The sequence below is a fragment of the Tamandua tetradactyla genome, chromosome 19, assembly GCF_023851605.1.
Source record: "Tamandua tetradactyla isolate mTamTet1 chromosome 19, mTamTet1.pri, whole genome shotgun sequence".
Taxonomy (NCBI): Eukaryota; Metazoa; Chordata; class Mammalia; order Pilosa; family Myrmecophagidae; genus Tamandua; species Tamandua tetradactyla.
In genome coordinates this window covers 56,227,193-56,252,402 of record NC_135345.1, presented here as the reverse complement: position 1 = coordinate 56,252,402, position 25,210 = coordinate 56,227,193, and the positions used below count along the sequence as shown (strand labels likewise).

At 39.2% G+C, this 25,210-nt stretch overlaps 1 protein-coding gene and 1 long non-coding RNA gene across 2 annotated transcripts in view; one reads left to right on the top strand and one right to left on the bottom strand.

Moving 5' to 3' along the window:
* The window catches only part of EXOC1L (exocyst complex component 1 like), an 83,718-nt gene that overhangs the window by 17,162 nt on the left and 41,346 nt on the right, over nucleotides 1–25,210 (bottom strand). The window lies entirely within an intron of this gene.
* Nucleotides 5,723–25,210, top strand: part of LOC143663631 (uncharacterized) — a 35,598-nt gene continuing 16,110 nt past the window's right edge. The window contains exon 1 of the long non-coding RNA XR_013166084.1: nucleotides 5,723–5,876. This is a non-coding gene — a long non-coding RNA (uncharacterized LOC143663631). The remainder of the gene's footprint in view (nucleotides 5,877–25,210) is intronic.

Here is a 25,210-nt window from a genome sequence, read left to right as displayed (position 1 = left end):
CTGAGATACCTGATATCTCAGATTTCAGTTTATCACTAATTTTGCAAAATGTGTCATGATAGCAAGGCTTCAGCAGTTTGTCATCACTGCCAAAATCATCATTAAAAAGGGTTTATCTGACTCAGACAGACATAGAGTACATCTTTTGCTTAGAATTCTGGTGTCATTTTAAAACATTGGATTTACAGAGGATTTAAAAAAAAAAAAAAAAGAAATTCCAAGAGATCTTTTATAACTTTTGACCACATAAATATAAACCCATTTTAAGGTAAGGTTTTTCAGTCTTTTAATATAATTTTACAATTTTTTAAAAAATTTTATGATGTAAAGAAAAAGTTTGTATTTTATTTTTCTATGCTATAGAATAACAGGTGGTTTGCTTTGTTTTTTGGTTCCATGGAATACATGATTTATATTCATAAAGAGACATTTATGACAAAATGTCATAAGGCAGTGAAACCAAAATTATTTCCATAGAATTCCCTCTTTTGTGGGTGCTAAAACATTTATAACAGTTAGATATTTTCAAATAGATTTGGAGAGAAAATTTCAAACTTCTTCATGGAGAGAAAGTCATATTACTTGATAACTGCTAATGACAATTTGTAACAATAGCTAACGGTGTTTACTATATGCTAGGTGCTCTTCTAACAGCGTTGCTGATATTGTCTTATTTAATCCTCAAACAATCCTCAGAGGTAGGAATTATTGTTATTTGGGCTTTACATATGTGGAAATCTAGGCATAAGTTACCAGTTATTGTCACACTGTGGAGCTGTATTTGGATGCGAGTAGTCTTACTCCACAGTTTGTGCTCTTAGCCATCTTGCCTTGTTTCAATTTGACCATGAATAATATTTTTAAAACTTTGATACCAGATTGTAGACATACTTATTACTTAACCTATAAACAAAGGTGCCATTTCTTTTTTTTTTGTCTCAACTGTTTTTTTCAATTGCCTTTCCATTCATAGACCTTTCAATTCTGCCTGTATTTACAAAAATGCCAGAAGTTCAGTACTGGTGTAGATGAGCTCCCCCATAGTAAGTGCCCAATAAACATCTCTTGAATGAATGAATGTCATTTTGTTAGGCTTAAAGAAAGGCCTTACTGATTCTTTCTCTATACTAACAACTCCAAATGGAATCAGACATTTTTAGGTCAAATATACAGGAAATCTATTATTTTTCTTTGCCTAGCACCCTTCTAGGGTTCCAAATCCACTCTTCTTTGCCTTGCTTGTGTGATCTTGGAGCTAGGTCCTGTAAGCATTTCTCCTTTGCCTGCTCATAGAGTGTGAAACTTCATCAATAGAAGGCAATGGAGTGACCCTGCAAGGCAGTAGCTATAGGAAGATACTTCCCTTTCAGATCTTCCAGTTTTTTCCTCAGTTATTACCATTCAGGGTGGGAGCCCAGCAGCTGCACAGGGGAGCTCTAGCTGTACTCTGAGAACATGCTCTTGCCATCAGTGGACACTTTAAAGCTGCTTCTAGTCACCTATTCCTACCCATTCCTTCTGGCAACAGCCGGCTCTTTCTACAGACCTTGTTGCAACCTACCCGCATCCTCTGACAATGGCAGGCTGCTCCTACAGACGCATTCTGGCCTGTGCTCTTGGGCAAGTTTCTTTACTACTAGCAGGTTTCTTATTCCTGAGTAGTTAAGTCTTCAAAAAAGGTCTGAATCTCAGTCTCAGGGGCTGGGGCTGGGGTCGTGGGGCTCTTTTAGTTCTTAGTTCCTTCATCCTTAAAGTAGAGTTAGTAGTTGTTCTTTTGTTCCTGTTACTTCTGGGCCCATTAAAGCCCTTGGTTTTTTTGTTATTGTTTTTGTGATTTTTAACACATTTAGTAAAAAAAATGGATGGGTGGGGGTTAACTTTTAGTTTTTTTGTTTTTAACTCTTTCTCCTGTTCTAGTTAAAAGTCAGCTATGTTAAATTTTCCCTATTCAAATAACCACCATGATTTCTGTCTCTAGACTGTACCCTGACTGATATAAAGGTCCATCAGTTTCCTTCCTGAAATTTTACGTAGAGATTCTGGAAAGAAAATTTGTCTCTCTCTTCAATTTAGATCGAGACCTTTAAGGACAAAGAGGCTGGAGCTGCTTGAGGCCATTTTCCCCAATCTTAGCAAACTACTTTCGGTTAAAAATAAAGAAAAGATGAGGTCACTAAGCACAGAGAAATAAATAGATGTGAGAGAGAAGTGGAGAGAGAGAGAATTCAGATTTTCTGCTTTGACTCTTTGGATTCAGTCACACCAGAAAGCAGATCCCCAGACACATGAAACAATAAATTCCCTTTTCTTTCTTAAATAAGTTTGAGTTAGATTTCTGTTTTTAATTTTTTTGCATGGTCAGGCACCAGGAATCGAACCTGGATCTCTGGCATAGCAGGCAGGAACTCTGCCACTGAGCTACCATTGCACTGCCCCTAGATTTTTTTTTTAATCAAGCCATGTTTTTTTTTAATTTTTTATTTTTGTATGAATCAACAATATTTTTGGATCTTTACTTTTCCATTTCTGTTTTTTAAATGAAAGAATACTAATTATTATATAAAGTAACTTACAAAAGAAGAAAGCATTCTTATCATGGAATATAATCTTTTCATTTTTAGTTTTAATAGTATCTTTACTTTTTAATGGTATCTTTAGTGTTTAAGATTTTATTTACAACCTACTGGAGGCAGCCTACCAACATGAAGGGTGTCCTAGAAATCTCCAGGCAAAGTGGGGATGTTTTCATTTCATCATTCAATAAACAATTACTGAGTCTCTATTTATTTTATACAAGGTATTGTGGTGGATGTTAGGGCTACAAAAATTGAATAAGCCCCCCTACTTTTAAGGAGATCGCAGTAGGGTAACTGTTAGTTTTTTTCTGGTCCCAACTAATCTGGTGCTCCTTGAAAACAGAGACCATGCCTGCCTTGTTCACCATTGTGTCCTCAGCAGTACTCCCAGTTACTTTTGCAATTGGTTCTCATGGATTTCCAAGCATTGTTCATCTAATACTGTTTACGTTTGTTCCTTCTTTCTGATTTCTACCAACCTCACTCTGGTTCAGGCTCTTATGATGTTTTACAAGGCTCAACAATTTCTGGCCACTCCATTTACCTTTCCTCCTTCTGTAGGTCTTTGTCCCTAGTACCTAATAGTACAAACCTCTTATGATCCTCTCAACGAGGTGTAGGCTTCCTATTTGTTTAACTGTTGCACTGATTTGTTTCAAGCTCTCATTGCACACTCTTCCTTTTGTCCTGTCTTATGTCTCTATTAAAGAAGGAACCATATTTTAGAAATCTCAGTATTCATAGCTCCTAGCACAATGCCTGCAAGGTGGTGTTCCATAAATGTTTGTTGAGTGAATTAAAAAAATACTGGATTAAAAACCCCTTGAAAACAGGATCTATGTTTTATCTATTTTTGTGTAACCTGAAATATCTACCAAAAGGTCTTGCCTGTAGATGAGTAATAAATATTTAGTGAGTTAAATAAGACTGTAAAGTAGGCAAAGTAAGTAGTATATGAATTATCCCATTTACATATAAAAACCTGAGGCTCCAAGAAGTTGATGCTTTTCCCAAGGCCATCAAGCTAGTGTGAAGTGGTAGAACTGGGATTAGAACCCATATTTTGCCACCTACTCCAGAGTATTTCTGCCACCCATCATCGAGGTAAGTGCTAACATAACAGTGTTTTGATGTGCCAGGAAGATAGGGTGTCACTGAGAAGTCTCTTCCAGGGTAAGATCTTGTTTTCTATCAAATATATGTTTTTGAAACCCTCTCAACTTTCATCATATTAGAAATGTATCATGACTTTTATGGACAACAGATACTTGGATATGACTCCATTATTGATTCATTAAAAGATGAAGATTTAAAATATACTCACCGCATGTGATGAGGAATTGACAGGTTTGAGGAACTTAGCATTGTTTTCGTGAGAATGATATTTAAAAGTTGATTTGAATCTCTTTTGTTTTCCCAGAATTTTTATAGGTTGGGTTTCTTCCAATCCCCCCTGCATCAACCTTGGCAATATTTCATGAGCTATTGATAAATTATTAAACTCTGATGCAAACCCAAGTGCCAGGATTAACCATAAGATGATGTTTTAGTCAAGGGCCGGTCAAGAGACAGCAAACAAATTATTTTGACAGGAAAAGTTTAATATGAAGAAATTTTAAATAGCTACAAAGAACTCTTAGCTGAAAAGTTGGGGAAAAGAACTCTGTGTCATAGAAGACCAGCTTGGGTTGGGGAAACAAAAGGAAGTTGAAATTATTAAAATTAAAAACTTAAAGGAGGGCGACTGTGGAGTTGAAATCCAGGCCTCTGAAGGGGGGTGTGTGCTGCTTGGCATTTCTGAGTACAGAGGAGGGACCCTGGAGACTGGAACCCTGACCTCTGAGTAGCCTTCAGCTGACTGGTGCTGGAGTCTCTGATAATGGTGGGTGGAAGCTTTCTACAAATGCTGGAAAAACTGCAAATTGGATTCAGCTATTGCTGCAGGAAGACCTGCCCTGCCATGGTGGAGAAGCGTTGCTGGAGTGTGCTCCCTGGAGCAGGGAGCCAAACAGAAACAAGAAGCCCACAGGAAGCAGACCGGAAAGAGCAGTTTCCTTCTTCCTCTTCCAGCCTTGCCAGTCTCCCTAGTGTCCCTCTACCCTGCTCCCCCACTGACAAACCTAATATTGAATGTTGGCAAAGCAGAAATGTATCAAAGAACATTGGCAAAGCAGTCCCAGCCCTAGCATCACAAAGCAGATACGGAAGGATGGATTTGAGGCTGAAGACAATAGCATAACAACTGCCACATATGAAGATTTCACTTTGTTTCCTCCACATACTGGGGGCCTGTAGCTTGTCTGGCAGGCAATACCATGGTACTTAAGAGACTAGATTCTACAGTCAGTTTGACTGTATGTGAATCCTGGCTTTGCCTCTTTCTAGCTGGGTACCTTGGGCAAGTTATACTGAACCTCTCTGTACTTCCTTAGCTCAGTTTCCTTATCTAAAGAACATGGGTAATAATATTACTTACTGTTTCAGTTTCTCAGCTCCTAAATCAAATACCTTACAATGGGTTGGCTTAAACAAAAGAATTTATTGGCTCACAGCTTTGAAATTTGGAGTAGTCCAAAATTGAAACATCAGCAAGGCAATGCTTTCTTCCCTGAAGATAGTGGTGTTCTGGGCTGGCTGCCCACAATCCTTGGTCCTTGGCTTTTGTGTCACATGGTAAAGCACATGATGATGTCTTCTCCTTGCTCCTATGGGTGCCATTGACTTCTGGCCCCTTCCCACGGCTCTTGTCTCTCTCTGTGTGTCTGTATTTCATTCTGTTTAGAAAGGACTCCAGTAAACTGGAATACAGCCCAATCTGATTCAGCTGGGCCACACCTTAAGTGAAGTAACATCTTTAAGAGATCCTTTTTACAATGGACCCACACCCACCAGGATGTGGACCAAAGCCAAGAACATGTCCAAACTGGGTATGCATTCAATCTGCCACACCTTCCTTACAGGGCTGTGATGAGAACTAAATAAGTTAAAATTGTAAAGCATTTAGAGTAGTGCTTGCCAGATGGAAAATGCCCAGTACATATTAGCAGTTATTATCTCCCCAGAAGTTCCTACACCAGGCGCCACATTGCCCGAGTGCTGTCCAGGGGCCCTACATAGCTGGGCACTCAAAGTCACATGCTCTTGGCTCCACTTCCAGGACTGCCCGCTGCTCCACAGAGACTTTCTTTGCTTCAGTTAAAATTCTTCCCTTCCCCCAGGACCAGAGGGAAGAGCTTTCAAAGGGAAGAGAGTTCCTAGCCCTCGTCATTGAATTTAACAGCAGTCCAGAGATTCCACACTGTAAGTAGTCAGAACTTAATTATTGCAAGCAATAATGAGCACTCATTATGTGTCTACTCCTGTACTACGTTGCTACTCTAAATAAATCTTATTTAGAGTTCTAAAATTCATCAACTTATCAAGCACATTATTCTTGGAAAAGGCACTTTGTCAGTCCTTATAGTTATCCTTATGATAGGTCCTTACATTCTTTAAAAATTATTTTATAGATTCCATGAGTATATATTCAACTGATAACTAATGGAGAATTGTAGGAAGCACAGTACATTTAAGGGTTTTATTATGAAGTCTGAAGCATGGTAAATTATATATCATTGCTTGATCTAACTGCTCTTTATGATCAGATCACATGTCTAGTGGGAAAGAATTAGCATTAAAATAAATAATATATTGGTCATTTGATGTGCCAGTTTGAAAAGATTATGTGCCCTAGAAAAGCCATAGTTTAATCCTGGTCCATCTGGTGGAGGCAGCAGTTTCTTTTAATTCCTATTCAGTACTGTAGATTGGAAAGTTGATTAGATTATCTCCTTGAAGATATGACACACTTATTGTAAGTATTAACCTTTGATTAGAGGTAGATGTGACTCCACCCATTCCAGGTGGGTCTTGATTAGTTTACTGGAATCTTTCAAAAGAGGAAACATTTTGGAGAAAGCAAGAGAGCCATGAAAACCACATCAGCCCATGCAACCAGAGACCTTTGGAGATGAGAAGGAAAACGCCCTTGGGGGAGCTTCATGAAACAAGAAGTCTGGAGAGAAAACTAGCAGATGTCACCACGTCCGCCATAGGCCTTTCCAGTTGAGAGAGAAACCCTGAACTTCATCGGCCTTCTGGAACCGAGGTATCTTTCCCTGGATGCCTTAGGTTGGACATTTCTATAGCCTTGACTTAATTTGGACATTTTTCACAGCCTTAGAACTGTAAACTTGCAACTTAATAAATTCCCCTTTTAAAAAGCCGTTCCATTTCTGTTATATCACATTCCAGCAGATTTCAAACTAGAACACTTGAGTTAGAATTAAATGCTTTCTTTTTCATAAAGGTTTTCATGGTTAAGTTTTAGGATCCATTGATACAAAATACTCCAAACAAGAAGTAAAGCAGTGTCTTATTTATCAATAGCAAAGACTTGCCAGCCATTTAGAGCATATACTAAATGAAGGACTCAAACATCCTATTCAATTTGAATTAGTAAGATAGACAAAAAAATTAGGAAAAGTGTATTACTTCCAAAATGTGTTTAAATTAGAAAAAAATTAATTATTAACAAATAAATCTAGATGAAAAGGAAAAAAATGTAGCTTGTTAGGCATTTAATAAAATATGTAGAAAAGTAAGAAGACTTAAGGCAAATTACCAAAAAAATTCATTTTAGATAATTTAGGAGGTTGTTATTACAGAGTATTGTGGTGGGAAGGATGCTAAATTTGAATACAGAAAATGTTGATTCAAGCCCTGACATACCACACACTGTTTTGGATTACCTTGGCCAAGAGCCCTATTCTCTCCCTTATTTGGTTACCTTTAAAACTGAAGAACTTAGACAAAATTATCTCAAATTTATTATTATTATAGTATTATCACGTTTTTACATACACATAACGTCATGCACAGTTTTATCGAACTTGTTTGAAAAACAACCCCTCCTCTGTCATTTTCCCATCCTTAGATATTTCTTTCAGTGTTTCCCTCCATATACTCAAGTAACATGCTTAAATTGCTACTTTCTGTTTCTTTGGTTCTAGGCATAGCTATGACTTCCCACTAAGAACTCTGAGGATGCAGCTTCTTCTTATCCCCCTTCCCCTCTTTCTTTTGAACTTCCCAATATAGTTATGTTATAAATTTATTTAGGTGAGCATTTAGAGCTTTAAATCACTGTTGCTATGAAAACACTGTTCACAGCTGAACCATTTGTTTTATATAACTATGGTTAATTTTTCTTTCTTGACCAACTTTAGAATTTCCCTAGAGTTTTAAATTTCTTACTCATTCAATTACTCAGTTTCTTATGTGGTTATCAATACTATATCCCCAACTGTGTGAGTATTCTCTCTGTTAGATATTTTAATATACTCTAAATACATTCAGACACATCAGATAGTCTATCAATTTTATTTTCTGAAAGAAATCTCTCTTTAATCCTCCTATACTTGCTCCACTCTGGACTGTCTCCTGCTGTGACCTTGATGTGTTCCACAACTTCATTTACCCTTCTGTGGATTGCCCTTACCTTTGTGCTGCATTGGAGAAACATTTTGAGATAAAGAGTGTAAGAGAGGGAAACATTTTGAGATCTTGCATGTCTGGCAATATCTTTATTTTTGTCTTCCAATTTTATCAGTAATTTGACCAGCTCTAGAGTTTTGTTGGAAATAATATCTTTAAAGTTTGAAAGGCATTGCCTCATTCTCTTCTAGTTCTCAGCGTGGCTGTTGAGAAGTTTGATGCCAATAAGATTTCTGATCCTTTAAATGCTTCCTGCTTTCTCTCTGGCAGATCTAGGGTGAAAATTTTCCTTCAGATTCTGAAGATGTTGCTCCATTGTCCTCTGTGTTTCCAACGTACTGATGTTTCATAATAATGGACCTTGGGGTTCCCGAATTTTGATCCATTATGCTAGGTACTCAGAAGACTTTTTTCTTCTGGAAACTCATGACCTTCATTTTAGGAAATACCTTGAATTATTTTGTTAACAATTTCCCTCCTCTTTTGCTCTATTCTGTCCTTCTGGAGCTCTTGTTATTTAATTCTATTAAATTTAATATTTAAATTCTATTAAATTTAATTTGGTTCTATTAAAGCTCCTGTTATTTAATTCTATTTGATTCTATTGGTCTGATCCTCTATTTTTCAAAAAATTTTCCCTTTTATTTCATCTCTATTATCTTTTTGCTCTCTACTTCCTTGAATATTTCCTCAACTTTATCTTCCAACCCTTCTGAGTTTTTCATTTTTGCTATTATGCATTTAATTTCCTAGAACCTTGATTTCCTGAACGTTCTTTTTAAAGAGAACATTTACTCTTTTTTTATGGATGAAATAAATTTTATTATCTCTTTGAAGATGCTAATGATATTTCTTTTCGGTTTTGTTTTGTTTATTTGCCTACATGGCTTCTATTTCTCCAAGTTGTGCTTTTTTTTTTCCCTATTCTTTTGTTTTACTCTGTCTTTTACATTGTAGACTTTCCCTCAGATAATCTGGAGATCTTTGGTCCTCTGCTCATATTTAAGAGCTCTCAGCTGATTGAAAACTCTGGCTTGTTGTCTATGGGAGAGTTATTTGTCAGGTACATTTTGTGGCTATCTTTAGAAATACTTAGTCTACTCAATGCTCCCTAGAATAGTAGTTTCTAATTTCCTGCTTGGAAGATATATTCCTGAGTCCCTTCATTCTGGAGTTCACCGAGGAAAGAAATGGGGAGGGATGGTTTCTCAATATTCAATGCAAATGTTCTTTGAATATCCTGGAGTTCAGCACAATACATTGTGCTAATGTCCAAAAACTGTTTTATGTCTCCAGATAATAAAACTCCAACCTTTGAACAGGGTGGTGAGAAATGATTGCTGCAAAAATGGGAGAGCAGGGTCTGAGGATCTATTTCTTAAAGAGTCTTTAAAATAATTTTCTAATAGCTCTACTTTTGTCATCACTTTCAGAGAAATGTAGCATTGCCAATTCCAGAGCCTCTTCTAGTGGAACTGGGTTGCTTTTCAACTTCTCCCCGTGGGTTTAGGATTTAGGTCTAAGTCAGTAGTTTCTCATTCACTTTTTTCCTAGCTTACACCATTTTGTTGTAGTGGTTCCTCTCCTATTCTTCTTATCTTGTATATTTTAAAATAACCTTTTACTATCATCTTTGGGGCATTTGGAGACAGTGAAAGTAGATATGTATGTGCTCAATCTCCTATTTGCCCCAGAATGCAAATATATTTTCAACTTCAAATTGTCTGTGAGTCAAAGATGTGGAAGGTGAGTTGTAGAAAATCTCACCTTAATGATCCAAGGCCATATTGTACAGAGTATACAATTAAAGGGTATAATTACTGGGGCTTGTCTTTTTCTAACAGATGCTTACTTGTTTACTGATACTGTTAAAATAGATGAGTACAGAAAGCCTGGTGAAATTCCTAACAACATGCTTTAGAACTTATTTTTTCTAATAAAGGGTACAGAAAGCAAAATGTTAAAGGTCATGGTTGAAAGTGAAGGATCGCTGTTTCAAACTATTTATGGCCCCATAGCTCCCAATTAGATTCAAACATTTTAATATTTTAAAATCATATTTCTTCAGCATCATATACCATTAGGGGACTGCAAATTAAAACAACAAGATGTCACTACACATCTATTAGAATGGCCAAAATCCAAAACACTGACAACGCATGTTGGCAAGGATGTGGAGCAACAGGAACCCTGTATTCATTGCATGTGGGAATGCACAGTCACTCTGGAAGATTATCTGGCAGTTTCTTACAAAGCTAAGTGTGATCCAGGAATCATGCTTCTCGGTATTTACCCAAAGTAGTTGAAAATTGCGTCCACCCAAAAACCTGCACAGGAATCGTTACAGCAGCTTTATTAATAATTGCCAAAAATCGGAGGCAATCAAGATGTTCTTCTATAGGTGAATGGATGAACTGTGATATATCCATGCAATGGAATATTATTCAGTGATAAAAAAGTGAGCTATTGAGCTACAAAAAGACATGGAGGAAACTTAAAGGCATATTGCTAAGTAAAAGAAGCCAGTCTGAAAAGCTACGAATACTACATGATTCCATTTATATGATGTTCTGGAAAGGGCAAAACTATAGAGATAGCAAAAAGATCAAAGATTCAAACATTTTAATATTTTAAAATCTTATTTCTTCAACATCATATACCTGGTTACCAAGTGTTTGGGCAGGTCAGGGAGATAAACAGGTGCAGCACGGGGTATTTTGGGAACAGGGAAACTTTTCTGCGTAATACTATAATGATAGATACATTTGTTATTCATTTGTCAAATCCCATAGAGCTGTACAATAGGAAGAGTGAACCCTCATGTAAACAATGGACTTTAGTTACTAATAATGTATGAATAGTGGTTCATTACTTGTACTACACTATTGCAAGATGTTAATAGGAGAAACCGTGTGTGTGTGCGCGCGCGTGTGCGTGTTGGGGAGGGAGTATATAGGAATTCTCTGTACTTACTGCACAATTTTTCTGTAAACTTAAAACTGCACTAAAAATAGTCTACTATAAAAAAAAAAACTAGAGTTGCTTTAAAAATCACATTTCTTTCAACAAATGACGAGCAAAAGGATATTGTTAGGTTCACATAAGGCTTGGAGGCAAACTGACCACACGTGAAAGAATTTATTCAGGCACCAGCTCGATGGGGATCTGAAGTCAGATTTTAGTCCACTGGGGAGAGCAATTAGAGGCTCTTTTATATCTGAGGGACTAGACGGGGAGATAAGCGACACATGGATTTGGTGGGCCCTGGGGAAATTGGTGGGTTTTCATTGATCGGGTTAGAAGTAGGGGGCCAAGCAGGAAGGTGGGGTCTCTTCACTGGTGAAGTGTAACATTTAAATGCTGCTATAGTTTTGGTGGGGTTGTAACTGTTTTGGTGGGCACTGAGTGAGGGAATTTATCACAGTGATGCAGCTGTCTGAGGGCAGATGCTGGATCAAAGGGTTCTTGCAGTAATGTGTCTGTAACTGCTATGTGGTGACATATGTTAAGGGCTAGATACATCATGGGGGAAGGCAGGATTTGAGGGCCCCAGGGAATTCTAACAGATATGTCATTTTAAAATGTTTTATTCATGCAAACTACTTTCATGCGTATCCTATGGTTATGTTGATGACGTGAAGGGTTCAGATGGAGAAACTGAGGCATGAAAGAGACCAGTCTACTGACTTCCCAGCTATACATAGCCTGAGGAGCTTTATGAGATTAGGAAAATTATAGTTTACTTGTTCATCTAGTTCCATTTGGTGGGATAAGAAGACTAATGAAAGTATATCTAGTTTGGAGAGGAGTCCACTCAGTGAGGAGATTTGGGGTAGAACTGTTAACCCTTTGTAGCTGTGAGCAAAGTGCTTTTACATGTATTACCTCAATTTGTATTTATTATGATTCTCTTATTTTCCCAGATGAGGAAACTGACACTCGGATCAGTTAAGAAACTTGCTCAATAAAAAATATGGATTAAAAATAAATATTAGGGGGAACAAATGTTAAAACAAATTGAGTAGACTGAAATACTAGTGATCGATGAAAGGGGGTGGTAAGAGGTATAGAAAAAATAGGGGGAACAAAGATTAAAATATAAATACTGGTGGTCAATGAGAGGGAGAGGTGAGGGGTATGGTATGTTTGAGTTTTTTTCTTTTTTTTTTGCTGGAGTGATGCAAATGTTCTAAAAAATGATCATGGTGATGAATATACTACTGTGTGATGATATTGCGAGCCATTGATTGTGTACCACATATGTAATGTTTGTATGTTAAGAATGTTTGTGTTGTATGTTATCAATCAAAATATGAAAAAAAAAAAAAAAAACTTGCTGAAGAGCACACAACCTAAGTGCAAGAACTGAGTTTGGAGCCCAAGTCTTTTTGACTTGAAGGCTCAGTCTCTTTCCACATGCAACCTCCTTCTGGACACAGGCCAGTAGCTTACTGCCTAATGAAATGGAGGAAAATGGACAATTATAATACTCTATGATAAAGGATGTGGCAGGGTTACCAATATCAGAAAACGGTGTGATGAGAGCCTATGGGAGGTAATCTGGGAAATTTCTAGGAGGAAATCAACTAATCAGAGACTCGATAGAATAAATAGTTCAGGAGTTAGCCAAGGAAGAAAGGCTAGAAGAGTTTTCAGGCTGAGTGATTAAAGAGGTATTCTAGTACCTTGGGGAAATCAGAGTAATTTAAGAATGAGTGCCTTTAAGTAAGAAGAGCAATTGAAGAAGGACGTGGGGTGGAGAGCAGACTAGAAAGTGCCTTTAAAGTCTGAGGGAGTTAGAACGTTGTTCTTGAGCCAATGGAGTGCCATTTAAAGGTTTTTAGCAAGGGAGTGAAATATGGTAGCTGTACAGATTTGTATTTTATGAAGATCATTTCTGGTAGCTTCAGGGAGAATGATTTTGTGAAAGGACAGAATGAGGGAGGAGTCAAAAATGATTCTCAAGTCTTGGAGAAGTGAAGTGCTGATGGCCACTATTTCTTGAGAAAGGGAACAGCCTAAAAAAAGAAGTCTATTGCAGTATTTAGGAGTATGAGCTGATTGACTAGACATGATTTTCCACAAGAAGATCAGCATACCTTTAGTATTAACTAGATAGTTTTATGTTTATTATCATTTTCTATATCAGATTCAAATTCAACTTAAATCTTAAGAAATTAACATCCTTGTACTCATCCCTTTATCCTCTCAGAGTTAAACAGTTTTTGACTGCTTTTATAACATTTTTAATTAAATTGAGTTTTATAAGCAACAATGGCTTTTATGGATTTACTGTTTTAGATGAGTTTCCTCATAAAACACCAACATGAGATTTTTTAAATATACATTTATATCATCAGATTTTCAGTTTTTCTAGTTATGGATAATCACTAAAACTTTATAAAACTGAGTAGTGGAATTACACGATCCATCTTTTCAAAATGGATGTGGCTGCATTGTTAAAGTCATGATAAAAAAAATTGCCTAATGCAATATATTTGTTCACTGATTCCCTCCTTTGATAGTTACGATCTTTAGAAAACATTACTGCTGACTCTCCTAAGTATTCTATAAAATATATAATATTGATCTAATAATAAAATCATAGAACTGGAAAGAGGTATACATTATTCAACTCCCTCATTTTACAGACAAAGAAACTGGCCCTTAGACAAATTCCTTCTAAAATACTAAATCACCAGTGTCTTTGGATCCTATGTAATATTATATTACATGAAAGAAGAATATCAATTTTGATCTTTATGTTCTATCAATGTAATAAAAAACAGAAAAATCTTACAATTTTGTGGAGAGGATTAGAGTCAACTCCATTTTTGGGGTCTTACCCCATAGTTTTACAAGGAATGCAAATTCTTTGCTCTTGTTTTGGGAAGACAAGGGTTAACTTCATATTAAAGATGCAATAGTATTATGTCTGTAAATATGGATATTGGTTTGTAGAATATTAAAATGGAAATCAATCACTATTAATACTCAATGTACTAAAGAAATTGTTATTTATCCAACATTTATAGTCTATAACATTTAAAAAATATTTGTCATTTGCATAAGCACAATTTCCACACTTTCTAATGCTTTGATTTCTGTTTATAGTTGATTAAATATAAAGCCCTTTTATATACACTTAGCAACACTGTATATTTTAAACAGTCTGTACTACTGTTATGACAAGAGAATGAAAGTTTGTATTTCTTTCAGGGGAAAAATGAAGCAAATGAAAACATTTTACTCAAATAACCTTATCTGATAAAATATATCACATCAAGGACACTTCTTAATTAAAGGAATAATACCCATTGTATCAAATGCACCTAGCCTAGAGTCTGTGTTTTCCACCAGGGCCCTTCACACTGGAGAAGTTTCCAAAAGACAAGGAACGTCTTCATAAACGTGTCCTTTCTTTTGCTTCCAAAAAACAGAAAGACCGTCCCCTTCTACGTTTGTATCTTATCCCAACTTCGCTAGTTGCCTTAGAGAGTCCGTATATTTCTGACGGTAATTCAGTTGTGAGACCTTCCTAATGGGATGAAATGGTGAAAATTGTGGAGGATGTTAAATTCCTTAAGGGCCAGTCAGTTATCACTTGGTAGTTGCTTCTTGACGTTGTAACTACTTGTAAATGACCAGAGTGCAATTAATTTCGTGTTTATGTTAGGTTAACCCACAGAAACTGCAATGTCTTATGACTCAATCTAATAAAAAGATCTAGGGCTTTTGAGCCATCAAAATAGAAATGTTGGCTTTCACCGCCCAGCTCCTTAAAGTTCAGCTTATGGCCTTTTATCGCTCAGCGCCCGCAGTTGCCGTGAATGCTTCCTTGGTAACCAAGTTGACTCCTATTGGGGTCCGAAGTCCTTCCCAGCCCTGCCGAAGAGGGGCTGAGGCCGCACAGCGCAGCTTGAAGGCGTTTCTTAGATCCTGGACCTAATCGCGCCCCGGGATCGGATGGCATAAACTGAAATTTTAAAACAGCCATCCGTGTAAAAAACGGCGCTTACCCAATCTTGCACCCAAAGAGCACCTCGCTGCAGAACGCTGCCCGAGGGTCTCTCTTACCCCGGTCAAATTTAAAGTCTCATTTATTATTTTAAGGAGGAATGAAAATTCAAACGTTACATTCTGCCTCCACGACTCTCCTTATTCGTTTCAATATAAATATAAAAATAAAAATTCCAAACTCCCCCCAGGTGCACGCATGTATTTTCCGTTCCAGCCAAAGCTTCAAGGTTTGCGGACCGCACCCCCCCCCCACGCCCCCCGCAGGGCCTCGGGCTTCCAGAAGGCGCGGGGAGAGCACCCACTTCGAAGAGCCGGAGTGGAGGAAAAGTGGTTCAGTCTCGGAGGCAGGGCCAGAGGCGGGGGCGTCTGGGACCCCCGCCCTGCGGCCGCCTCCCAAGGGGGCTCGCCCCCCAGGAGAGCGTGAGGCTCGCGGAACTCCCGGAGGTGGCGAGTCCCGAGGCGCCTGGGGTCGCCGTGGCGAGCCCGGAGCCGCCGCACCTCTGACTCGTGCGGGCTGTGTCTGGCGGGGGCTAGGGAGAGGCTGCGGAGGGCGGCGGGGATCCTGTCGCACGTCTGCGGACTGCGTAGGAAAAGGTGACGTTCGCCAAATGCCGGCCGGCAGCGGCCCGTGCAGCCCCTTCCTCTCTTTCTTCTGAAAGTTTGGAGAACTTCGGGGCTCCTCTGTCGGAACCAGAGGCGAGCCAGCGATTGCAGCGAGGCTCACTCCCTCCTCGAACTGGAAAATCGCTGCCTTCCCTTTCCTGGGAACCGTGTCTAGTCGCCGCTGACCCATTTCACCCTCTTTAGTCAGGTGTGAGTCAAAGAAGTTAATTTGGTTGCCAAAGTTAGGAGGCAAACTCGGAGGAAGAGCCTCAAATTTTCCCCTTGAAGATGCAAGCATCAAAGCCTGGCCTCCTGGACTTTGACGCAACCTTTTTGGGACCTCAGTTGCTTGAGGAAGATTCGGTTCATGATTGGGGTCCGAAAACACAGGTGAGGGAGGTTTCAATTTTTGTTTGTTTACCTATCACAAGCTAGGAGAAAAATCCAATTCATTGAGAACCACCCACAGAAGTAAAAAGTAGCCAGTGTCGAGATAGCATCTTTCCCCACTGCTTAAAGAGAGAGACACATAAGGCTAAACTCACTGGATTTTGAACTTGGGGAAGATGTGAGATAAAACTTTACTCAACAATTAGAAAGGACATATTTCAATTTCATACTATGGCAGGTTAAATTGAGAGTGGGAGGCAGGAGAGGCAGGAAAAAGAAGCAGCAGAAATGCAAGACGCAAAGGACTAAAGTGAAAAGTAAAAACTCGAGAAGAAAGTACAGCTGAAAGTACAACTTGTATGGTGGAACTTGGTTGTTTGTTTGTAATGTGGGCTTTAAAGCAGAGTAAACTACTATCTTGACAGAGATACTGCAGCCCTGTCAAGAATTGAGGAGACAAGTCCTGGAGAGGGAAGGGAGTGGATGTGTGGATCCATTTAGGCAGTCTCCTAGATGTGGAATGTTTAACTATTATGTTAAACATAATTTTTCTATAAGGCACATCACTGCCTTTTCTGCATTTGAGAACACTAGACAGACTTATGCACTATGACTGGGGGCCATTTGACAAAGCAAAATCACCAACAAAGAAGCAAAAAGTGAGTCAATAATAAATACATCATGAAAAGGATATTTGTTTACAGGAAAAGAGCTAAAACAAGAAGGCAGAGTGTTGCCTTGTTTGACCTCAGCTGGGAACTGGTGCTTCAGGTGACTCAAATTTTTGCCACTCTGTGCTTGTCTGCAAATGACCAGGAAAGTGCTGCGAATATTCATTATGGGATTACAAATAAATTTTAGCAAGTAGGTGAATTCACAGAAATGGAACCCATGAATAACGAGGATCACCTCTATGCAGGATGGCTTTCTCTTGGGACTAGGACAGTGAAATATATTGTAGAAGCTATGCTGTTAAAGTACTGCTTCATCGCTTTAGCGGAAACAATACAATGACTTCTCTGCATTATTGTTTGCCCAAAAAAACTCTACTGCTATCAAAGATGCAGATAAACAGAGTGGGTGATAGATGAGTATTTGATAATTGATTTCCAGACATTTTAACCGTATGGAAGTGTGCTACTTTGTAGTCCAGCAGAGATGTGGATAGAATGTGGTGAGACATTGCTGAGGGCTATGGCAAAGCAAAAGGAGATAATACAATGAGAGCCACAGATCTAAAATGGTGTTTAAAATGTAGTCTCTTGGGGTGCACCAGTGGTTCAGTGGTAGAATGCTCGCCTGCCATGTGGGAGACCTGGGTTCGACTCCCAGACCATCTCACACACACACACACAAAGTAGTTTCTCATTTCGGGTTTATAGTCCTCCTCAGCTTCTATGCTGTCTTCCGCTCCTGGAAGGCCCCCTTTACTGATTCCTTTTTTTCTAAGCTCCTTTCTCCTCTTCTTTGCTCCTTTCTGGAGGATTCCTATAGCACAACATTCTACTGGATGGTTAGTTTTATAATCTAGCCCTCGATCTCAATGGTGTAGACCACAGCTGTTCAGTAGAAATATAATACCAGCCACAAATGTGATCCCCATATATAACTTTGAGTTTTCTAGTATCCGCATTAAAAAGAGGAAAAAGAAACAAATGAAATTATTGTTGATGATAACTATTTAGTCAAGTATATCCAAAATATTATCATTTCAACATGTAATCTATATAAAAACTGAATTATTTTACATTCTTTTTACATATTAAGTAGTCTTTGAAATTCAGTGTGTATCTTATAGTACATCTCACCTCGGATTAGCTGCATTTCCATACTGGGCAGCACCGATCTAAATATAGCATTATGGCTTGGATCCCAAATCAATAAATATTCTTGGAGGGTGTTCTAGTTTGCTAGCTGCCGGAATGTAACACACCAGAGACGGATTGGCTTTTAATAAAAGGGGATTTATTTTGTTGGTTCTTCAGAGGAAAGGCAGCTAACTTTCCACTGAGGTTCTTTCTTACGTGGAAGGCACAAGATGGTCTCTGCTGGTCTTCTCTCTAGGCCCCTGGAACTTTCCCCGGGGTAACTTCTTTCTGCATCTCCAAAGGCCTGGGCTGAGCTGCTAGTGCTGAGATGAGGAATACCGAGCTGCTTTGGCTCTCATTTAAGCACCAGCCAATTAAGTTAAACGTCACTCATTGCAGCAGACACGCCTCCTAGTTGACTGCAGGTGTAATTAGTAACAGATGAGGTTCACCTACCGTTGGCTTATGTCCGCAGCAACAAGACTAGGTATGCTCACCTGGCCAAGTTGACAACTGAATCTAACTAACACAGAGGGTGAGAGTAAGAAGATGAGTTTTGTTTTAGACTCACTGAGTTTGAAGTACTAGCAAGCGTTCCTGTGGATGGTGACAACAGATCGTTAGAAAGGCAGTTCTGGAGCAGCAACACAAAGCATCTTCCAACTTACTTTGTCAGAGGGACATACAATTGCCTCAGCAGTAAGTTGCCAATATTACCTTGTTCTTTGAATCCATACATTAGATTATGAAAAAAACTCATATATTATAGAGTTTTTCCCCTAATACTAATTTCCAGGTTAACCTGTATACGCCTTATTGCAATTGATTCTGAAAATGTATCTCCATGTTGGCTTGTTTTCTTGCATATTTTCTATAACAGGTAGGTATTTATCACGTATTTTCCTATATAGCTGTTATATTTATATTTATATTGTCTCTCCTTAGGTATATTGAAAAGAGTTGAGCAAAAGAGTGGGCACTATTTCACTTAAATATAAAGAATGATTCTACTAATGAACTATTTTTCAGCATGAGCAATTTTTTATAACTATAACTTGGTTAGTATTTTTTATTTGCATCCTATTAACAGCTATCAAATTTAAGATTAATAAAATCTTTAATATCTTTAAATTTATTTTTTATCATAAAAGTGATGAATAACCACAAGATATCACCCTTGGGAAAGATTAAAAGAATGTAACAATACTCAGTGTTTCAAAAATATGGGAAAATCAACACTCTTATCCACGGTTGATGGGAATGTAAATTCATAAAAGAATTTTGAGGACAATTTGACATTATTTTTTGAAGTTCAAAGTGTGAATAACCTTTGTCTCTGCAATTCCAGTTTTAGAAATTTATCTCATGAGGATAATTGGATAAGTACACAAGTTGGTATTGCAAGGATGTTCAATTCAATTCTGTTATTGTTTATAAAAGCAATAAAATGAAGCAACCTACATTTCAACAGATATTTATTGTGTGTCTACCTCTGCCAGACACTGTAGAAGATGTGGGTGCTGCAACAATTAATCAGGTACAGATGATCCCTGGCCTCATATAACTTATATTTTAAGAAGGAAGATAGATTAGTAAACATTCTGTGTGGTGCTAGAGCATAGCACAGTGATTGAAACATGTAGGAGGGTAGCTGAATCCAGAATTGGTGAGGCAGCAATGGCTTGGAGGAAGTGATGTTTAATCTGAGTATGAGGGTTGACTGGCTTAAGTTTGTTCTACCACGTAACGTACTACCATGTAGCTATTAAAGATGATGATGTACACTTGGGAAGAAGTTCACAGAATTTTTATTGAGGAAAAAAGGCCACATATCTGTTGTAATTTTATTTTTGTAAAATTATATGTTCCTATATTTTCACGTGTATATTTATATGTAAATAAATGTGTGTGAATAAACATTCTCCAGAAGGCATCAAAATATAACTTCTGATTATCTATGGGTGGTAGGATTTCACTTGCTTTCAACTTTTAAAATAGAAATTTATTGCTGTTATTACTATTATTATTTTAGCTTAACAACAGAAATTTTTTGGCTCACAGTTTCAGAGGCTAGAAGGTTTGCTTGCTCCCAGGATCATTCATGGAGTCTGTCATCCTTTGCCCCAGGGAAATCTGAGTGTTTCTTACACTTTTTTAACTGTCTGAAAGCTGCTTCTGCATGTAAGGCAAATTCTGGGATGGTGAACCAGAGATGAAGTTCCTGGAACATTCCTTCAGGCTACCACATGATTGCCTGACACCAACATACAGGCAGCCCAGTATATGCTAGGGGTTAATCTACTCCTTTCAGAATAAGGCAAGGGACCCACATTTATTATAATATAATATGTACTATATATACTATGTAAAACTTTATAATCAGAAAATTTTTTTGGTAATTTTAAAATTTGGAATAAAATGAAAGTAATACAAATTCAGTATAGGAAATTTGGAAATTATAGAAAGGCTGTTGTTATGGTCAGATTCTTGTTTCAACTTGGTCAAGTGGTGGTACCTGTTTGTCTGGTTGGGCAAGTGCTGGCCTGTCTGTTGTGATGAGGACATTTCATAGAATTAAATCATGATCATGTCAGCTGCATCCACAGTGGATTCCATTTGTAATCAGCCAAAGGGGAGCAATATTCTGCAATGAGTGATGCTTAATCTAATCACTGGAAGCCTTTTAAGGAGGATTCAGAAGAGACAGGCTCTCTTCTTCCTTTGGCTGATGAGCCTCTCCTGTGGAGTTCATCCAGACCCTCTATCGGAATCGTTGGCTTCACAGCCTGCCCTGCAGATTTTGGATTCTGTGTTCCTGCGGTCAAATGAGACACTTTTATAAATTTTATATTTGTGAGTGTTCCCTGTTGATTCTGTTTCTCTAGAGAACCCTAACTAATACATCTTGGTACCAGGAGTGGTTCTTAAGGAACAGAATCTTAAAAATGGGTTTTTATGAATAGTTTTCTACTCTGACTGGACTCAGAGGCACTAAGGACTCTGATTCCCATAATCAGAATGACACTTCCAATCCATGGAGTGAGTTGGCAAAAGAGATAGTCAAAATATCACCATTTGATTGTCCTAATGCTTCGCTTGTATGAAACCAGGCTCTGGGGGATAATGTTTTTGACACCTTTACAGAGTTTTGTGGAAATAAGAGGTATAGAGATGTTGACTGATTGTTGTTAGACACACTGGATACATTGAGTGAAAGGGATGGGCTTAAGGCTTCAAATGAGAAGCTTAAGCGCCGTCTGAGAGATGTAGACATTTCTATGAGTATCCTGAAGGAAAATCTTATTTCCTGTAGCCATAGACTTGAGATCACTGAAAATCAAACTCAGAATCTTATTGTTAGAGTAGCAACGTTACAATGTAAACTGAAATCTCAGTGTTGCATGGTGTCTGCCATTAAATTGAGGCATTGACTGGAAAGAAGTTGGACCCTGAAAAATGGGATGGTAACATATGGATTGATAATGATGTCAGGGGTGAGGTTGAAACCCTAGGTCATGCTGAATTTTCTCTAGATAACCCTGTAATAGTTTGCCCTGAGGACATAGCTGTCCCACCTCCAGCCTGCCTTGAGCAGTTGACCAACCAACCTCCTCCTGGAGGGATTAGCCCTAGAGGGATTACCCTGTTTCACCAGATGAAACTGCAAATGAAGGCCCTGAAGCAAATGGCTTGGAAGAGATTTCTAATTGTTTTCATGACCCGCCCCCACCACCCCTCATTTCTTCCAGACCTATAACTAGACTAAAGTCCCAACAGGCCCCTAAAAATGAGGTACAAAATATCACATACATGAGGAGGTACATTATAGTCCAAAAGAACTGTGTGAGTTTTCCAATTTAAATAGACAGAAATCAAGGGAGTATGTGTGGCAATGGATTTTAAGGGTGTGGAATAATGGTGGAAGGAGTATAAGGCTGGATCAGGCTGAATTTATTGGTATGGGCCCCTGAGCAAAGATTCTGCATTCAATGTTATAGCTCAAGGGGTTAGAAAAGGTATTAACAGTTTGTTTGGATGGTTGGTTAAAACAGGGATCAAAAGGTGACCAACATTACCTGAGGTTGAAATGCCTGAACTGCCCTGGTATGATGTAGATGAGGGGATCCAGAGGCTTAGAAAGATTGGAATGCTAGAGTGGATTTATCATGCAAAGCCTGCTCTTACACCCCAGGAATGTTTGGAGGATGCTTTACCAGAACAGTGAGAAATAAATTGTGAGACTAGCACCATCATCCCTGAAGAGCTCTGTGGTTGCATGTCTCTCTAGGTCAGATATTACTGTAGGAACTGCTGTCACTGAGCTGGAATCCTTAAACACAATGGGGATGACAGGATCCCCCATTGGCAGAAGCCAGGTGGTAGCACTTAATTGCCAAAGACAGGGTAGACATAGCTATTATAATAGACAACAAACTCAAAGCAGGCATCAAAATTATATGACTCACAGAGATTTGTGGCATTGGCTAGTAAATTATGGGGTACCTAGAAATACAATAGATGGGCAGTCTACTAAATTCTTGTTCGAGCTGTATAAACAAAAATGTTCTAGGTCAAGTGAACAGAAGTCTAACCTAAATTATAAAAACACAGAGGCATAGCCCCTTAATCAATTTCCAGACTTGAAACAGTTTACAAACCCAGAGCCCCTTGAATGAAGGGGAGACCAGGTCCCTTTGGGGGAGAAACCTGTTACACTGCCACAAATTTAGACTGTTAACCTTCCTCCAAGCCTTCCACAAGGGACTGATGGCCTTTTACCAGAGTAACTGTGCATTGGGGAAAAGGAAATGATCAGATATTTTGGGGATTATTAGACACTGGTTCAGAAGTGACATTAATTCCAGAGGACCCAAAATGTCACTCTGGTCCACCAGTCATAGTGGAGGCTTATGGAGGCCAGGTGATAAATGGAGTTTTAGTTCAGGTCCATCTCGCAGTGGGTTCAGTGGGCCTCTGGACCCATTTTGTAGTTATTTCCCCAGTTCCAGAATGTATAATTGGCATAGACATACTGAGCAACTGGCAGAATCCCCACATTGTCTCTATTAACTTGTGCCTTGAAGGTTATTATGGTGGTAAAGGCCAAGTGGAAGCCACTAGAACTGCCCCTACCAAGCAAAATAGTAAATCAGAAGCAATACCGGATTCCTGGAGGGATTGCAGAGATTACTGCCACTCTTAAGGACTTGAAGGATGCAGGGGTGGTGATTCCCACCACATCCCCATTCAACTCTTATTTGGCCTGTGCAGAAAACAGATGGGTCTTGGAGGATGACAGTGGGTTATCATAAGCTCAACCAGGTGGTAACTCCAATTGCAACTGCTGTTCCAGATGTGGTATCATTGTTTGAGCAAATCAATACATCCCTTGGTACCTGGTATGGAGCCATTGATCTGGCAAATGCTTTTTTCTCAGTAACTATTAATAAGGACCACCCAAACAGTTTGCTTTCAGCTGGCAAGGTCAGCAATATACTTTCACTGTCCTACCTCAGGGGTATATCAACTCTCCAGCCCTATGTCATAATCTTGTCTGCAGGGACCTTGATCATTTCTCCCTCCCACAAGACATCACACTGGTCCATGTTAGTGATGATATCATGTTGATTGGACCTAGTGAGCAAGAAGAAGCAACTAGTCTAGACTTACTGGTAAGGCATTTGTGTGTCAGAGGATGGGAGATAGATCCAACAAAAACACAGGGGCCTTCCACCTCAGTGAAGTTTCTAGGTGTCCAGTGGTGTGGGGCATGTTGAGATATCCCTTCTAAGGTGAAGGATAAGTTGCTGCATCTGGCCCCTCCTACGACCAAAAAAGAGGCACAATGCCTAGTTGGTCTCTTTGGATTTTTGCGACAACATATTCCTCATTTGGGTGTGCTACTCCGGCCCATTTATCGAGTGACCAGAAAAGCTGCTAATTTTGAGTGGGGACCTGAACAAAAGAAGGCTCTGAAACAGGTCCAGGCTGCTGTACAAGCTGCTTTCCCACTTGGGCCATATAATCCAGCAGATCCAATGGTGCTGGATGTGGCAGTGGCAAATAGAGATGCTGTTTGGAGCCTTTGGCAGGCCCCTATAAGAGAATCACAATGCAGACCCTTAGGATTTTGGAGCAAAGCTTTACCATCTGCTGCAGATAACTACTCTCCTTTTGAGAAACAGCTTTTGGCTTGCTACTGGGCCTCAGTAGGGACTGAACGCTTAACTATGGGCCACCAAGTTACCATGAGACCTGAGTTGCCTATCAGGAGCTGGGTGTTGTTTGACCCACCAAGCCATAAAGTTGGGTGTGTGCAGCAGCACTCTATTTTAAAATGCAAATGGTATATACAAGATAGGGCCAGAGCAGGTCCTGAAGGCACAAGTAAGTTACATGAGGAAGTGGCCCAAATGCCCATGGTCTCCACTCCTGCCACAATACCTTCTCTTTCCCAGACCAGAGCTATGGCCTCTTGGGGAGTTCCTTACAGTGATTTGACTGAGAAAGAGAAAACTCAGGCCTGGTTTACAGATGGTTCGGCACAATATGCAGGTACCACATGAAAGTGGACAGCTGTAGGATTACAACCCCTTTCTGGGGTGTCCTTGAAGGACAGTGGTGAGGGGAAATCCTCCCAGTGGGCAGAACTTCGAGTAGTGTACCTGGTTGTTCATTTTGCTTGGAAGGAAAACTGGCCAGAGGTGCATTTGTATACTGACTTATGGGTTGTTGCTAAAGGTTTGGCTGGATGGTCAGGGACTCGGAAAGACCATAATTGGAAAATTGGTAACAAAGAAGTCTGGGGAAGAAGTATGTGAATAGACCTTTCTGAGTGGGTTAAAAACTTGAACATATTTATGTCCCATGTGAATGCACACCAGAGGTTGACTTCAGCAGAGGAAGGTTTTAATAATCAAGTGAATAAGATGACACATTCTGTGGATACCAGTCAGCCTCTTTCCCCAGCAACTCTTGTCATTGCCCAATGGGCTCATGAACAAAGTGGTCAAGGAGGTAGGGATAGAGGTTATGCATGGGCTCAGCAACATGGACTTCCACTCACCAAGGCTGTCCTGGCTAAAGCCACTGCTGAGTGCCCAATCTGCCAACAGCAAAGACCCACACTCAGCCCCCGATATGGCACCATTCCCTGAGGTGACCGGCTGGCTACATGGTGGCAGGTTGATTTGATTGGACCACTCCCTTCATGGAAGGGGCAGCGATTTGTTCTAACTGGAATAGACACATACTCTGTATATGGGTTTTCTTTCCCTG